Here is a 19357-nt window from a genome sequence, read left to right as displayed (position 1 = left end):
AAATCACAATCCTTTATTACTTCTCGCCACGCAGCTTCTTTTAACTCATTGTCTTTGTAATCACGTGAATCCACTTTCCATAAGCATGGATACTTACGCACGCTTTCTATTAAATGTTCCATGATTTTACGACACGTCCGCTCTTCGAAGGCTCTGGATGGGAACAGTACCCTATATATTATATTACTTTGCTCTGTGGGGAACAGGCAACTGTCAATCAACAGACTTATTGACTGAGTGACTGAAACAGACTATACTGTGTGTGTCTCTGTCTAACTTTTTGAACATCCTTTTCAAAGAGAGATATAATGGAAATGTATTGGGATGTATTGCGATGTATTAGGATGTATCGAAATATAAATGTATATTTTCGTATCGCTCTGTATTTTAAGATTCGAAGATGTAAAAATATACATTATAGCTGTCGTGTGTGGTCTCCTGACGATTTCTATGGAAACATGTAATGAGATGTATCGTGCTATAATGTACATCTTTACATTATAGCTGTCGTGTGTGGTCTCCTGACGATTTCTATGGAAAGATGTAATGAGATGTATCGTGCTATAATGTACATCTTTACATTATAGCTGCTGTGTGTGAAGACCTTAATATTTTCAAATTCAAGTGTGTTCTTTTCTCGTTGAATCAAAATTCTTTCTCTCTCCAAGCGCTGCTCAAATAATGCCTGGTCATGTTGGATGTTGATTTCTGTTCTTGTTATCCGAGCCTGTGTTTCAGACATTATTTTTTTACTACCTGAAATATAAATAAAAATAGGTAAGTTCTTACCTATAATAAAATACCATAGTATATATGTATATACTAAAAAAATAAAATATTTTGGGACATCTGATCCCAAACTAAGCTTTCATTTTTGCTATGGTAACCAGACAGCCAAAAAATATAAGTACATAAATATTTTTCAAAACATACTTATATTAAGTGACAACACCCAGGTCCCAGACACAGAACAAACATCCAAATTAATCACACAAATGCTCAAACATTCAATCAGGTCAACCTGGGTGGGAATCAAACTCTGGCTTGGCAGTCAACATCACTAACCGCTACTTCACCAAGCCAGTATGAATTACATATTACTCACTTGATGGTCTGAAGTGGTTAATATTCTGTCTTTGTAGAGAACGGAGATCATTTTGCTCTTCATTACTTGTAATGTCTTCCACCATACTTTCTTTGCAATTCTTTTTACGTAGAACATACATATAGTACATGAATATCAATCAAATCAAGTAAACATAACAAGTAACATTTAGAGGAGACTAGTAGACTGGTTTTTTGATTCTTACTTGTGCCATCCATGTCGTTTAATTTCCTTTTTAATGAAGGCGGAATGTTTTCACTCTTCAAACACCACAGTCAAAATATCTGCAACAAAACATTTTTTTGACTATAAAAATACCTATACCCGGCGCGGCCTAAGATGATCCCTATGACAGTTCGTCTTAGTGATTGCTCGTATGATGGATCGTGTCGATACTTTACTATTTTATAGGCAAAGGCGTGGTTTGCATTCAGCCACCTCGGTAAACATGTTTTTACAAATACTATAAAATGAATTTTTAACGTCTATTATGTAAACGAAACGGTAAGTAAAACGAAAGTTTTCCAAAACATAAAAATACACCTTATCATTTTCTCGTAATTTTTAACCCGTTTAACACAGTGTATATTATTTTATCATGAAAATGGAATCCCCCATTTAATTTTTCTAAAAAACTTATATTATCATAGGTAAGTAAATTAACGCGAACGGTAATTATTAATTAAGTATGCTGCGAGCTTCTGTTCCATTCAATAGTGAATGAACTATAGCTTAAGCATGGAAAAAATGTGAACTCGTTTCCATTATCGAAATTTGTTTATCGATACTTTCCGCACTAGTCGATAAATGCCAACGATGTAAGTTTTGAAGGACGTAAACGTAAAGTCAGATTGATATAATTTCTCGTAAATGATAAGGATTGTTATAATTCCAACGGAATATCATTGTAATAGGATAAAGCTACGTAAAAATTAATAAATGCCATTTTTAGACGCCTCCATTAAGTTTCTAATTTAATGGTGACGCCATTACAAGTTTGTCTCTTGAGAATAACTGTCAGTGTCATAGGGATCATCTTAGGCCGCGCCGGGTATAGCTACAAATCACACACTTGCTGTGTAAATGCTGTGTGTTTAAAACTGTTATCTTGGCTGTTAGGTACGTAGAATGTACCTGTACAGTAGCACAGTGTTATCACACAGATACATGACATATCTGCTGCCCTAGACAATATGATTATGAAAACAAAAAGTAAAAGATTACATACCATGTTGAGACATGTTTTCTATCTCTACATTCAAGTCGCTCAATACTGAATTCGTAGAACAAATGTTGTTACATATGATGTTAGCTATCTTGTCCTGCGAGGTTGCTGGTGTTTTACAAGTAACCCTGTATAGTGAGGATTTATTAAAGAAATATTGGTAGTATTTCCATACAAAAGTGTTTTAACAGAATATTGCCCGAAAATATAAATCAAATACATATGTTTATTTACACACTATTTGTTATATACATTTTTGATTGATTAAGCAGATGACCAGAAAAGATTGGTTAAGCAGGTTAGCCATTTAAATCGAAACAATGTTTATTACAATGGCAATAGGTTATGTAGGTAAATATTGTGGCATAAATAAATATATACAGTCTTATAATAATTTTAAAGTAAACTTACTTTCAATAGAATTGGAGTCGATGACATTTGGTACTTTTAAATCTATAAAGGGATAGATGATGTCAATTGTCAACCAAGTTGTCAGAATTTGGTCCTGCATCAGGAGGCCCACCCCCGGTAAGTCGCATGCTTGAAGCTTCTTGGTTAAGCTCCTTCTTTCTGAGGGTTTTTATGTTTTCCCTGCATCTCTTCAACTGAATGTTATTTCTTTGTGAAACATAATATGGCTGTGAGTTGAAGGCAGCAGTCAAGTCGTCCCAAGCTTGCTTTTTTAATTCAATATTTTTGAATTAGTACGCTTGTCTTCAATAATGGGTCGGTCTCGTACTAGAGCCACGATTAGTTCCCTTTCCGATGGTGATTGGTATTTTCTTAGAACTGGAATACAATTAGGTATATACGTCACTCTAAATTTTCGTTTAAGTTTTCCTTAGTTTGCCCGTCAATATGCCATATCAAACCAAGTTAAAATTACATACATAATAGCAAAGTAATAACATAACAATGTTTATACTTAGATAATTTGTAGGGATGGGCCGAAGTTCGGCACATTAAACCGAATTTCGTCAATCGGCCGAAATTCGTTACATCATCGTCATAGTAGTAGGTGGACCAGCATACATACATATCACGCCGATATCCCTTGCGAGAGAGAATGAGCATCGATAGTAATTATGTTCAATTAAAATAATTTATTTAATTATAGGTTTAGTTAGGTGAAATGTATTATGAAGTCACAAACTTTATAATTTCTTGAGTATTCAAAGTCAATGAAATTATATTATTTTAATGAAATAAAGCGCAGAATTAGGTATGAAAAGGAAATAATTATTTATTTTTAATCATACATAATGTTAGGTAATCATAACATGTTACCAAATCCATCATTTATTTTTAACATAGGGAACACGAAAAATAATCATAAGAGCGACTAGGTATATCTGTAGGTAGGTTAAATTAAATTGAAAACGTTGAAAAAGTTGTCATATTAGTTGTTACTATGAGTAGCAGTCTTAGTATTGGAAATTAACTTTAGGCAAATTATGATGCATGAACACTAGCGCCTCTGCTCTTTCTGGCAAAAGACGGTTTCTCTTTTTTCATACAAATTACCACCCTCAGAAAACAATCGTTCAGAGTAAACAGAACTTCCAAGGAAAGACAAAACTATACGTGTTAGGATGCCAAGACTTGGATATTTTTCTTTGTTCTTTCACCACTCATCGTAAGGGCATTGTTCTATAGGAAGCAAAGATTCGCTAAGATATCTGTCCAGTAAGATATCTGTCCAGTAAGATATCTGTATCTGAGATTATTATCTGACATATCTTCATTATGAGATGTTGTTTTTTCGTGAATTTCTGTACATCCATCTTTTACAGCGTTTTGTTCTGCTGCAATTAAATCTACATCACTAAATATGTTTTTATTTAATGGCCAAAGTCCTGTAACACGAAATCCATTAGATGCAATTTCACCAGTTTGAACTTTCATATAAGCTCTCCCAAATAGCTCCATAATGTCAAAAGGACTCAGTGTTCTGTTGTTGTTCCTGATCCACATTCGTATTTCTTCACTATAATATGCTCTTAATGGTCCCATAAATGTTTTGTCTAGTGGCTGCATCTTGTGCGTTGTGCGTTGTATGAGGTGGTAAAGATATAATGTCAACGTTATTGTCTCTAGCTGGGTCTATTACATCAATGTTCCTGGTATGGCTGAAGTGTCCATCTAAAATCAGTAAAACTCTTGATTCTGGTGTTGGATTTGTGTGGATTATAAAATGTTTGAACCAATCGGTAAATATATTCATTTGAATCCAGCCCGATGGATGGGCAACTCCTTCTGCTCCAGGAGGGCCTCCATCATTTAATAAATAAATTTCTAACTCCTCTCCAGGAACCCCAACATCAAAAGTCTCCATGGACCTCCATACTGCAGTGCCCATTTTTACTCTACCACCTCTTTTTCTGTTTCTTTACCACTTCTTTATCTGTTGGTGTATTTCCTCCAGTGTTGCAGTTAAGCCATTCACTATCTGCTGTAGATTTTTGCCTCCTGAGCCAACAACCCGCCTCTTCTCGATATGTTCGAAGAAGTCTTCCCCGAATGTCTGAACTCTAGGTCCGCTAAAACAGGGAAGACAGCTAACTTGGTTGTACACTCCAGACAACATTCCTGTTTGATTAGCACAAGACATCTTAGCGTACATGGTCTGGAAAGGGAGTTTAAGCATCACAGCATTTCCTAATGTCATCCCGCGGTATGCGTTGCCCGTTTCCTCCCTCGTATACCAATTCCCTGTCTTAGTTATTTGGGATAAGATGCTTAGATCCTCTTTATAGGTTCCAAATATACTATGATAGGCTATTTGGGACGCAACTTCTTCAGTCATTTGGCCTTAAATTATCCAGCTTCTTTTCATGCATAGTTTGTACAACATCCATCCTCCTGAACCGGTATATGTATAATAATAATAAGCTTTATTTATTTCCACCTTACAATCCATACTAATATTATAAATGCGAAAGTAACTCTGTCTGTCTGTCTGTCTGTTACTCAATCACGCCTAAACTACTGAACCAATTTGCATGAAATTTGGTATCTCCATATTTTGATACTCGAGAATGGACATAGGCTACTTTTTATTGCGAAATATGTACCACGGGCGAAGCCGGGGCGGACCACTAGTTATTAATAAATACATATTCATATGACATTTCAGTTATTTTTTCCTTTTATTATTATAATAAGTATATATACATATACATTTTTTTTATTTTTATTTTTTATTTATCTATTCCTTGTTAGGTGGCCCCTTATGGGTAAAAGCCTCCTCCATCTTGTACCAAAGATCCCTATCTTGGGCCATACGCATCCAGTTTTTGCCTGCTATGTTCTCTATATCGTCCACCCACCTCTTCTTCTGCCTACCCACTTTCCTTTTGCCGATTGGGCCCTTCCATTTAGTGGTATGGTATGTCCACCTGCCATCTTTATATCTAGAGAGGTGTCCTGCCCATTTCCACTTTTGTTTTAAACCAAAATTAAGTGCGTCTGTTAGTTTGGTTTTCTTGCGAATGTCCACGTTCCTTTGTTTTTCTATTCTTCTTAGTTTCAGTATACTTCGTTCCATAGCATGTTGGCATGATGAAATTTTGTTTTTGACTTGTTTTGTGAAGACCCATGTCTGGCTTGCATAAGTAAGGCTTGGGAGAATATAGGAATCCATTATTGTCTTTTTTATTTTAAGACAATAATTACCTTTTAGATATATGTATAGCTGCATGTAAATATTCATGAACCTCGATCTCATATATTCTTGCAAAAAAGAAAGTTCTGTTGTGAGAGCTATTTGAAACACACTGTCATGCGAGAGGAATGTTGTTCAACACGATATTGATCTTGCAGTACATAATGCGAAGATAGAATAAGGAAATTGGATTCTCGGCCAATTCGAGAAATATATGTGGGAATAGGATAAAATATTAAGATGTATTTCATGATTACTAGTTTTATTTTTAATTTTTTTTTTTTCTATTATTTAATCTGTGGATATGTTATCTGTAGACTGTAGATTTTTGGTTGTCTATGACTTGACTGTGTTTTTTGGTACGATGTAATTGTAATGGAGGATTGTTGAAATGTATTTTTGACATGTAACCGGTGTCTGGGAAATAAATCGATTGGGCGATTTTGGCTTTTTATTTACACCATCCCCACATATATGATAAATATTTTTGTCCCTTAACACGTTAAACGCTTTAAGAAAAATCGAGTATTTCCATTCAGGCCACAAGGCTCATCGGTGAGCCTTATCATACCGGACCATTCGAGCCATGGTGGTCACCCGTGAGCCGCGTGACAGGTCCAACGTAAACGCTTCCCACAAGCCACAGACTGCAGCTATGAAACAAAACGCGTATGGAAGTGAGCCGCGAGGCCCAGTAGCCGGTACGGACTGCGTGGTTTTCAAATCCGATGGAAACTTACTAGTTTATCCGGGTTTTTGTAAGAATGCTAGGGTTGTTGTTGTTTGCGATGCTTTCTAACTGCGTTAGCTCCTCTTGAGTTAGTTCAAAATCATCAAAATCATCCATTTTTAGGGTTCCGTACCTCAAAAGGAAAAAACGGAACCCTTATAGGATCACTTTGTTGTCCGTCCGTCCGTCTGTCAAGACCCTTTTTCTCAGGAACGCGTGGAGGTATGAAGCTGAAATTTATATCAATTACTCAGGTCTACTGTCCCTTGAAGCTGTGAAAAAATCAAACTTCTAAGCCAACGCAATCAAAAGATACAGCCGTTTATGCCGCAAATTTTCGACACTTGCAAGGGAATCAAAACCTACAGGGTGCTTCCCATGAACACAGAATCTTGAAATTTAGTACGAAGCAACGTCTTATAGCATAGATAAAGGAAAAATTACGAAAACCATAAATTTTTAGTTACATCACATAATATATTTTTTTTAATAATTTTAAACTTACTACCCATTTCCTCATAAACGCTTAGAGGTATTAAATTGAAATTCATACCAAATACTCAGGTCTATAATACCTTTAAGCTGTAACAAAATCAAACTTCTATGTCAACGCAATCAAAAGAAACAGCAATTTAAGCTGCATATTTTGAAACTCGCAAGTACTCGCAAGGGAATCAAAACCTAAAGGGGCAAATCCAGTCGACCTAGAATCTTGAAATTTGGCATGAAGCAACGTTTTATAGCACACATAAAAGAAAAATTCCGAAAACCTTAAATGTTACGGAACCCTCGATGCGCGAGTCGACTCGCACTTGGCCGGTTTTGAAGAAAAAAGCGTAACCGATCCTCACTACTCGACGTAGCGTGCGGCGCCGTGGGCCGTGCGGTGACCCCGCGGCCCCCCGCCAACGGAAAATACAAAATCCTTTGCATGAGGCCACGGGACTCACCCGTGAGCCTTTTACAATATCTTAAAAACTAGACGGTAAAAGTCGCTAGTTTTGATTTATCATACGAATTACTTAATTTTATGAACATTGGGATTAAAATTTTAAGTTGATGAAAATTACCGATTATCTGATTAAGGCTTGGCTCGAATGGAAAAGTAAGCTGGGCTCACCGGTGGGTCGTAAAGCGTGCAACGTGTTAAAGAACAAATGAATAGATTTGACGGCAAAGGTACCATCACTGAAATCACTAAAAAGTGCGTTATACAAAGTTAAGAATGAAACTGCAGATGTTCCGAAAATGTGCTTTGGTAAAGTGAATGAAGTTGAAACTCCTAAATCACATTTGGACTTCGTCATGTTTGATTATCTAAATGTTCATGAATCGGAAAAACCGTCGCCTCGTATAATAATTTTCTGTTTAAACGAAAACAAAGAAATGTTATCTGCAATAAAACATATATTTTGTGATGGAACCTTCCAGTGTTGCCCTCCACCCTTTGACCAATTATATGTGATGTACGGAGATGTTGGCAGCTCTCAAAGTACAACAAATGTAGTGCCTTGTACTGCCCTGCCTGTACAACAAACTTTACGCATTGTTGAGTGATAGAGAAACGGAAACATATGATTTATTTTGCAAATTAGTTTCATCTCAAATAGATAACTTTTGCTCGAAAAAAATAACAATGGATATGGAGCAAGTGGCTGTTAATGCTTTCAAGAACAACTTCCCTGATGCTGAAATAAAACTATGCTATTTCCATGTCAAGCGGAATATTCGTAAAAAGGGGAAAAAAAACGTAATTTACTTAACAACAAATTTACTATTAGAGTGGTTGTGCTGTGCGGTGCTATGGCATTGTTATCTACGGAATATATGACTGAAGGGTGGAACTACATTTTAAAAAACGTATTAAGTATGAGTAAAGATTATCCAAACATGCTGAAGTTAGTAAATTACATGAAATACTGTCTTAAAAATGACGATACCAGAAAAATGATGTCAGTTTTCAGCGAAAGACATCGCACCAATAATTGTTGCGAATGTTGGAACTCGGGTTTATTAAAAATGTTTGGTCGAAATCGCCCTAACCCTCTATAACTCAATAACATGTTTTTTATTTTTTTAGTTGTTATTGGGTAATTAAACCAAAATAAAAATACACGTGTTTCATAGTTTTTATTTATTGTAATTATTTTCCGAAAAAAATGGAAAAATAGGGAGCGTTGCCTAGGGGCAACACTGAGTTGTAATCTTAAAAACTATACATATAAAAGGAAGTTATGAGAGATGGAAGTTCCTGAAGCAGTTCATGGTTTTGGTATAGCATAGAGCAACCCCGCATTTTTCGCATGTATTGTGAGTAAATCCAGTACACTTTGGAAACTTGCACCTAATTTTTTTGTCAGACCATTGGGGCCAGTGCCCAATCTGGTCTTGCCGTACTGCCATAGGAGGTGCATGCTGTGCAGGTCCTTTATGTTTTTTGGCTTGTATCTCGTTTTCCAGCGAACGGCGACTAGACATACTAGGCTTTGTACCCAATTTACAAAGAGTAACTGCAACATCTAGACGAAAATCTGCTGATGATAAACGACACGAAAGGCCGTTGTCTTTACAGACTCTTTTATAAAGCAACCATGCGTTTGCCATTGTGAGATCCAAGTAATGATAAAATAGACGAATTTGCCATCGTTTGTTACGCAACTGTATCTTGTATATCGCCATGATGCTGTCAATGAGGTCAACACCACCCATGTGGCGATTGTACTCTCCTACAACGTTCAGACGTTTTATGCTCACGTACCTAGAGTTTTGTTTGTCCCATCTGCGAACATCAGTTTCAGGCTGTATTCCAGCAAAAGTAGAAACCAGAGTGAAAATTTTGTTATCTTTCCATGCCACATTAGAAATGTCGGTGCCATTGACGTCAGCTACATATTCTTCTGAATGTCCTCTGGGTTTTTTCAATAGTATCTTTTCTGGTTGAAACTTACAGTCTGGGATTCTATTTCTTCTAATCGTACCAAGACTGTGAATGCCTTCTTTGGCCAAATATTCCAACAGACGAAGAGAGGTACAGTAATTGTCAAAATACAATTGGTAATTTTGATGCCTTGGAATTAAACGCGCTAACCTCATGACGACGTTGTATGCTGCGCCCAAATCTGGCTCTTCTGGAAGAGTAATGTTTTCCTTACCAGTTTCAATTTCTGTTTTATAGGCATAACCAGAAACGCCACTCAACACATAAATTTTATAACCCCATTTATGTGGCTTTTGAGGGTTGTATCGCTTCAACACATTCCGTGCCTTAGTGGAACACATTTGCTCGTCAACACAGAGGTGTTCTTCCAAAGGAACCTTTTTGTAAGCTGCATTTAGAGATTCAACCACTGGTCTTATTTTGAAAATTCTATCATAACCAGGATCGTTTCTAGGTAGATTTTTACTATGGTACAGAGAGATGTCAAAATATTTCGATTGTTCATCATGTTTTGCTTAGTCTAAAGCATGCAAATACTGTCTCAATTTATATTAAATACAATATTGAAATTAATCACTTTGCAATTGACAAATATCATTCCACAATAATTACATTTAAAGGCTATACATACAATTATAATAATTAACATTTATGGTCAAAAAATTCTTTTAAGCTATAAAAACAATTTAAGATCAACCATTTCTTTAGTTTATTTTTATATACATTAAATGTTTGGTTTCGTATACATTTAGGAATACGGTTAAATATTTTTATGAGCATGATAGGCCCACTTTTAGAGTAAAGCGCAGTTTTACAACGTGGCATACTAAGTTTATCAGGGTCTCTAGAGGGAATAATGCTCACGTTAGCCGCCCTTGTGAAATATTGGGGGTGTTTTTTTACGAAGATACAGCTCTCCAGTATGTACATGGAAGTCAGAGTCAGGACGTTTAATTTTCGAAATAGTGGCCGACAGCTTTCTAACGGTCCAACCCCGCAAATGGCTCTAATACATTTTTTTTGAGCTAGGAATGCTCTGTTAACACTTGTCGAATTGCCCCATAATATTAGTCCATATCTTAAAATAGATGACACATAACCATGGTATGCAGTAAGAGCAGTTTTTTCAGAACTTATGGCCCTTAAACGACGTAAGGCGAACACAAATTTGTTGATACGCGAACATAAATGATTTATATGGGATTTCCAATTGCAACTGCTGTCTAACATTATACCTAAAAATTTTATTTCATCGACTTCTCCCAATATAATGTCTTTGTAAATTAAATTAATGTTATACTTTCTTTGTTTATAATTATGAAACTGCATTACTTTCGTCTTTGCTAAGTTAGCCGTCAAGTTGTTTATTTTTAGCCAGTCAATTATTCTATTCAATGTCAAATTTAAATTATAATTACATGTCAGATCCGAAGTCACATTAGGTATAGTCACAGAAATGTCATCAGCATAAAGTGTGCATTTGTAGTTTGTTACGTTTGGTAAGTCGTTAATATAGAGTAAGAAGAGAAGCGGTCCAAGCACGCTTCCCTGAGGGACACCTGTACTGTTGAGCCTGGAGTTTGATCGTACAGTTTTTATGTCAGAACCATGTCCACTATATGCAATCTCGACGCACTGCACACGATTGGCGAGGTAGGATTTTATCCAATTTAATGATGGTCCTCTTATTCCATACATATCACACTTATTTAGAAGGATATTATGGTTTACACAATCAAAGGCTCTACTCATATCAAAGAATATGACCGTTGCGCTAGTACCACTATCAATATTTTCTAAAATGCTCCGTATAAGTTGGTATGCTGCTAGTGTTGTAGACTTTCCCTTTTGAAAGCCGTTTTGTTCATGCTTCAATATCGAGAACTTACATAAATAATAATTTAGATAAAATAAATAAATAAATAATAATTAGATAAGAGACATTAGATAAACCACGCCCATAAATTGCCTGATATCCATTTCTGTCACACGAAAAGTGCTATTAGGATCATTCTGAACTTGGTAAAGATTGGTCTCTTCTGATATCATCTTGATAAGCTCTTGTGGAAAGAGGTAAAAGAAAAACTGGATAGGGGTTTCTAGTTCTAAAAGTTCAGTGCCTAAGTTCATGTTACCCTTGAATCTAAGCTGCTCAGAATTTACCTGTAGGCTCTACTTCTTCCAGCGTAAATTCAATTTAGTAGGTTTCGTTGCAGTTTTATTTGATTGATTGCTTTGAGCTGATGAAGGAAGAGGACCGTGTGATGCAGTTTCAGCGCTTGGAGGTGATGGAACTGAGCTTTCGTGGTTACTTTCTAAGGTTTCTATTATAGAATCAACGTCGATATCTAAGGTGGAAGTATTGTCTTCAAAAGTTTCTAATTCGGGGGAAAAATCTGGGTCGGCGAGGCTGTCATCGTCGAAATCCAAACCGTCCTCACTGTCATCATCATCCTGCAGCATCGAGGTAATATCCTCTTCTAAAAGGACTCGATGAGGACGCTTACGAGCTGCCCTGAAACATGATATCGAGTGATCATGATATAATCTATACACACACAAAATAATACCCCTATCTGTCAATGTAGCTTACGGGCAACAAACACAAATTCAAAAAAAAAGATCAATACACCACTATTTTTTAATCAGTACAAAAACTTTAAGGACATGTTAGCGAATACTTTATTATCATATATATGATGTAAGAATTACATAATATCGATAAATAGCAAAGATATAATCATTTGTTTATTTATGAAAGTCTCACTAAAATCATAGACACATTGCAGAGTTCATTCACTTATTCACTGATAGTATTACCTAACCTTGGGCAATAGAATGAAACAAGAGATGTAGTTACTAACTTTATTTATTTTAATTTCCTAAATTCAAATCTCCCCTTCATACTTCATCCGGGCTTAGGACCGGCATAATTACTTTTTTACAATAAAATATTAGGTACGTAGGTATGTAATTACAAAACAAACAATATCAAAATCGAATTTTGGCGTATTTAAGAAGTTAGAATCAGCTGTTTTTACAATACCTAATCTGTATGAGAGAAAAAACGATTTTGGCGTGTTTAAGAAGTTAGAATCAGCTGTTTTTACAATACCTAACCTGTATTGAAAGAAAAAACGATTTTAGCGTATTTAAGAAGTTAGCATCAGCTGGTATTTATAATTATCTTAACTAACCTTACAAGTATTTCAATAATTGTCCTTCAAAATTTCCACCACCATTATCAATACACAGACGTGCACGTTTTATTAAATTGTTTTTAACGAGAGAAGTTGGTACGTTTTTTTGTCTTTTCACCTCATCCAATATGCGCTGTTTTAATTGTTCGACACTAACCGGCTCACTTTTGTTCACTTAATTTCACTCCACAAAAAGAAGTCCAAGGGTGTGAGATCAGGTGAGCGAGGAGGCTAAGCAGCAGGCCCGCCTCGACCGATCCACTGACTTCCAAACTCCGCTGTGAGAAATTCATGAACCGCAGCGTTATTTGACATTCGTACTACGTCGAGTCGAGGATCCTCTTCAAAATACGCTAGTACATTACACGTTAACATTTTGTGACAACGCCTGCTGGTAAGCATTTACCACGGTTCGTACATTTGGCGATCGAGCATTCGGGACTCAGGTACTCTTTAACTGTACATACGTACTGCTGCACTCGCATTTTCTCCACTCAAAAAGAACGCACGAAGCATAAGTACATAATCCCGTGATATGAATTGATATGATATTGTACCGGGAAAAACGTAAACAAACGCGACGAAAAAAAGCAAGTTTTCACTTCCGCTAACAATTAGGCTCTGTTTAGTGTTTGTCGCAACGCGTTCGGCCTTCGGCGTTGGGGTGCGAAGTGCGAACTGCGACGCGGGCGCAGGCAACAGAGGGAAAGGGGGTGGCGGGGTGAAGGATGGCGAGCTTCGACGCGAGTTTGCCGGAATTTATCAATGGAGCTGTGCAGCGGACCTATTCGAAATCGTACGCTAGAAAATTACAACACAATACCTAGTGTGGGTCATTGACTAAGAATAGGTTTAACAATTTTTACGTATTTATGTGGACAATTTTGGGACATTTCTGTTTGTTAGTGTTTTTAATTATTTCTTACACAAATATGATTGGTTAAAGGTACTTAACACCCTGTAAAATTTTTTGTACTGATTAAAAAATAGTGGTGTATAATGAAAATAAATGTTATTGATAACGTCAAATATTAAATATTCAAACACTTACCTGTTCATGTTATTGAAAATAAAGCCTCGAAATAACTATATGGAGGAATCCCACCTTCCTTCCTCCACAATATATTGACAAGTGGTCTCTTTTTGCATATACAATGTCTATTGAGGGTGGCATGTATTTCAACAAAATGGTTGTTTTCGTTAACCCTATTTTATAAGACTCATCTTTTTCATCCACTAGTTTGTATAGCCCTTTACAATTGTTTTTGTTACACACGTACCCAGATTTTCCCATTTTTCAAAATGAAATTAAAAGGAAAGTCAACGACGGTAAGCATAGACCGCCTGAAGCCAGCCTATTTACTGTCGTCTTCTCCTGAAAACCTTCCTTCTCCCGCTCTTCCACCTCCCAGTCCTCCCCTACCTCTTCCCAGTGCTCCTGTGGCATATACCACTCGCGCTGGGAGGAGAGTTCACTTCCCAGACTTTTATCGCCCTTAACCCGGTCTCTGGAGGGGAGTGATGTGGCTAACACACAATATTTTAGTGTATGTATTTTATCATACGTATTTATTACACACAACAAGTATTTAAATATTTTATTTCATATTTATATTCGTATTTAATTATAACACAAACATTCATCACACAAAAACACAAGAAATACAGACATGCATTACACTTATACAAAATAATTATAATATTTATTATTTCATGACATAGTCGCGGTATTTGCGTAGTATGCGTGCCGCGACTAAATTATCACGGTCCCAGCGGGTAGATCGGAATACTTCTTCAAGTTTCTTCACAATTGTAATATTAACAGTTCGATCTTAGTTACCGAATGCGCATCTAGTCAGTGTCTTTTTTGTTCTTGTATTTTCATGTCCAAAGTTTTGCTTGTATCTGATAATTGTCTCTCTCCTTCTATGTGGAGTAATAAACGTTAAAACTGTGAGTGTGTGGTTATTTGTGCATCACCCAAAGGTACTGTACCTAGTGTAATTAACCTTCATTATCACGCACCCCACACTATATTTAAATAATTTTCAATTCGGAGCACGCGCGCACTTGTTCAAACCACTAACGACTTTGTAAAAAAACTTCAATTGGTGACAAGTAACGCCATCTAGTGATTAGTTTTTAAACTTGTTCGTTACTTCTGTTTGTAGACTACAGTATACAGTGCGATGTATTGTCAGAAAACAAGTTGTATGGATGTAGTGATAGATCGGACGGTATGTTGCTTACAGTCTACATCATAATATAGAGGGCTAACATTCTACAGTTATTGAACGCATTAAAAAGAGATTCTGAACAAAAGCGAAGGCAACAAAAAAAATACGTAAGGTAGATCAAATAGCAACTGATAAGTTTATACAAGAAACACAAATGGAATTAATAAGCAGCGGCATGGGTTTAGAGCAACAGGAATATCCCTTTGCAGATGATCTGTTTGACGAAACTGAGTTTGCGCCCTCTTCTGTAACAGATCAAAATGAGTCCACGACATCAAATGACAACGCAATTACTTTAAAACATCAAGATATGATTAGGGAACCATCAGCCTTCCAAGTACAATTACTACCTATGACGAAGACATAGACCAAGTAGTTCTTTCGGGTGCTACAACTGAAACGACCAAATAGATTTCGTTACCCGCAAGTCCATCTATACAGGGTTACAGGAAAAGTCGACCTAGATCCGTTAAGGGCGTGTAGTATACATCATTTCTGAATGATTTCACTATGCAACCCCCCCTCCTAAGCTTAACCGTTTTCGAGATATTCGAGTTTCAATTTTTTTTTATGAAAATGCCCAATTTTTCGGCTATTCAATTGAATATTTTGAATTTTTTTGACTCTTATGATTATTTATTTGGTTTTTTACATGAAGAATGAGATGCTTAATGACCTCAATGACTAAAATTGCACGTAAGTTAACTAAATAGGTCATTGTAGACGATCGAAACTTAAGAAAATAAGTACAAATTATAAAAAAATATTTTTCTTTTCTGGATATCTCAAAAAATTATTATGGCACTTGCTCTGCAGATGTGCTTAAAAACATCTACATTTTATCAGCTATCCAACGAGGTATAACACTCTAGGGTATTTATTAACCTCAAAGGTGAAACTTAGTTTCTAAGGCTACATGGCAGTCAGAATAAATAGCGCTTATTTAATCTAATTAATTTGACTTATGTTCAGCATCATCATTTCAGCCTACTGGCTTCCACTATTGAACATAGGCCTCCCTTGGCTAGCTACTACCTTCATGCATCCATCGATATCCCGCTATCCTGACCTAGGATCATTCAGTTTTATAGCATTTTTTTTGTTCAGATCGTCGATCGTACAAATAATGACCGTACGCCAACTATTACTTGAGCGTAAAAAGTGACTAGTTACTGGCTTTTGTTTGGAAAATAACGTTTTTGAATACCTACTACTAGATGATCTCCCATTACAATTACTGCGAGACATGTGGTTTCAACATGATGGCTGCCTTGCTCATTTCAGAAAAAGCGTTAGGGAATGGTTGGACACTAACTATCCTAACAAATGGATTGGTCGAGGTGGGCCTTTACCCTGGCCAGCCAGATGTCCCGACCTGACCCCCATGGATTTTTATGTATGGGGGCACATGAAGAGCCTCGTTTACAGTGAGCCCAACCCCATATCGTCAGTGGAAATTCTCAAAGAAAGGATAATTAATGCTGCTAACGACATAAGAAGAACATTAACCACTGGTGTAGTGAAAAGTGGACTACTTACGTGAAAGAATGAGAAAATGTGTGTGAAATAGAGGTGGACACGTAGAACATGAACTATAAAGTTTTATTCAAAAACGTTATTCTCCTACAAAAGCCAGTAACTAGTCACTTACGCTCAAGTAATAGTTGGCGTACGGTCATTATTTGTACGATCGACGATCTGAACAAAAAAAATGCTATAAAACTGAATGATCCTAGGTCAGGATAGCAGGATATCGATGGATGCATGAAGGTAGTAGCTAGCCGAGGGAGGCCTATGTTCAATAGTGGAAGCCAGTAGGCTGAAATGATGATGTTGAACTTAAGTCAAATTAATTAGATTAAATAAGCGCTATTTATTTTGACTGCCATGTAGCCTTAGAAACTAAGTTTCACCTTTGAGGTCAATAAATACCCTAGAGTGTTATACCTCGTTGGATAGGTGATAAAATGTAGATGTTTTTAAGCACATCTGCAGAGCAAGTGCCATAATAATTTTTTGAGATATCCAGAAAAGAAAAATATTTTTTTATAATTTGTACTTATTTTCTTAAGTTTCGATCGTCTACAATGACAATGACCTATTATTCTAGGAGGTAGCAACGTTGACAAGTGAGCATTTTAGTATAGTTGGTTCTTTGATATGCTGTTCCTCTTGCTATTTCGGTTACAGTCCGGGCTGTCTGGCTGGCCGCATTGGTTGCGTTTATTAGTGCGCATCTTATCTGCACAGGAAAATATCCTTAATTTAAAGTCATTTTTTAACGCGTAATTTTTAATCGTTTGCCTTTAGATAGATCCATTAGACATACTTTTTTTATTGCAAGACGTTTTTTTCGTTGTTAAATAGGTGCCAGACGCAATTTTTATTTCAAAATAATTAAAATATCATCGAAATAAGTGAAATTACATCAACATGAGTCCCAGTGAAGGATAAGTAATCACTGTGTTACTTATACTATATATAATATTCATTTTACTATTTACAGTTTTTTTGCAACAATCTACCATATCGCCTCGTTTTTCCCAACGAACCTCAAATAGGACGTTAATGTAAACTTGATAAAAACCAAATATCATCAAGAAATTAAAGACTTTTTAACGGATTTTAAACGCGATTTATTCATTGTATTATTTTCCCAAGTCTTTAATTTCAAAATGTATAATACTCGCGTAAAATCAAACACTAGAAAATACAAATATCATCAAATTCATATTTATACCCAAAAGTGTAATAAATATGAAACCATCTATTAAAAATATTAGTTTACTAATTATTCAATATAAGTATTAAAAAAGGATAATATAATATAAATAATAAAGTTATTACTTACCTTTTAAGCGGACTCATGTTGATGTAATTTCACTTATTTCGATGACATTTTAGTTATTTTGAAATAAAAATTGCGTATGGCACCTATTTTACAACGAAAAAAACGTCTTGCAATAAAAAATTATGTCTGATGGATCTATCTAAAGGCAAAAGATTAAAAATTACGCGTTAAAAAATGACTTTAAATTAAGGATATTTTCCTGTGCAGATAAGATGCGCACTAATAAACGCAACCACTGCGGCCAGCCAGACAGCCCGGACTCTAACCGAAATAGCAAGAGAAACAGTATATCAAAAACCCAACTATACTAAAATGACTTTTTTTTAAACGTTGCTAGCTCCCGTACTATATTTAGTTAACTTACGTGCAATTTTAGTCATTGAGGTCATTAAGCATCTCATTCTTCATGTAAAAAACCATAAAAATAATCATAAGAGTCAAAAAAATTCAAAATATTCAATTGAATAGCCGAAAAATTGGGCATTTTTATAAAAAAAATTAAAACTCGAATATCTCCAAAACGGTTAAGTTTAGGAGGGGGGGTTTCATAGTGAAATCATTCAGAAATGATGTGTACTACACGCCCTTAACGGATCTAGGTCGACTTTTCCTGTAACCCTGTATTTACCATCTGTGATGAAATTGGAAACCTAACTGATTCTGATGCTACTAATATTGATAGTGACTTGAAGATACCGCTGCAATCGACAAAGAAAACATATCTGTAAATAAAGACTTGGCTGAAAAAGCTTCAGATAAACAATTAATGATCTCACCACACGATAACTTAATTTGTCCAAATGTAATAACGGATGACTCTGCAGAAAAAAAGAAAATCATGCAAAATTTTCATGTATCTAAATCAGCTCATTCATCACAAATTTATGAAAAACCAGTTGCTTTTCCAAATACCAAACCTTTTCCGCCAGAAGATCAAATTATAACGGTAGCCCAGCTAAGCTCATTTCCAAAAATTACTCAGAGGAAATAAAGAACAAGACCTAGGAAATCTGAAGTTATAACTTCTAGCCCTTACATGACACAGTTAGAAGAGAAACAAAAAATAGAAGAACAAAAGCGACTGAAAAATAGCAAGAAAGTCAGTAAGAAAATGTCGTTTGACCCAAAACCGGGACCATCTAACAAAAAATGCAAGAAACCAAAAAAGAAACGGGATGAAAAGAATAGCGAAAAGGATCAATTAATAAACAGTTCAATTTATGGCGAAAGAAACGAAGAACCACTAAAAGAAGATTGGATCCAATGTTCAATTTGCGATGACTGGTTTCATGAGTACAAGAAAATAAAACGAATAAATAAAATTACATAAAATGACCGTTTATTCATAAGAACAATAGTAGATATGCAATAAAAATTACGCTCAGTTATACCTAGGTTCACGTTATA

General features: G+C 35.8%; 1 pseudogene; it reads right to left on the bottom strand.

Moving 5' to 3' along the window:
• Positions 1-16: 16 nt before the first annotated feature.
• Positions 17-4689, bottom strand: LOC123702262 (annotated as a pseudogene).
• Positions 4690-19357: the final 14668 nt, after the last annotated feature.

The sequence above is a fragment of the Colias croceus genome, chromosome 23 (assembly GCF_905220415.1).
Source record: "Colias croceus chromosome 23, ilColCroc2.1".
Classification (NCBI taxonomy): domain Eukaryota; kingdom Metazoa; phylum Arthropoda; class Insecta; order Lepidoptera; family Pieridae; genus Colias; species Colias croceus.
The sequence above is the reverse complement of the archived record's forward strand: the minus strand, read 5'-3'. Positions and strand labels throughout refer to the sequence as shown.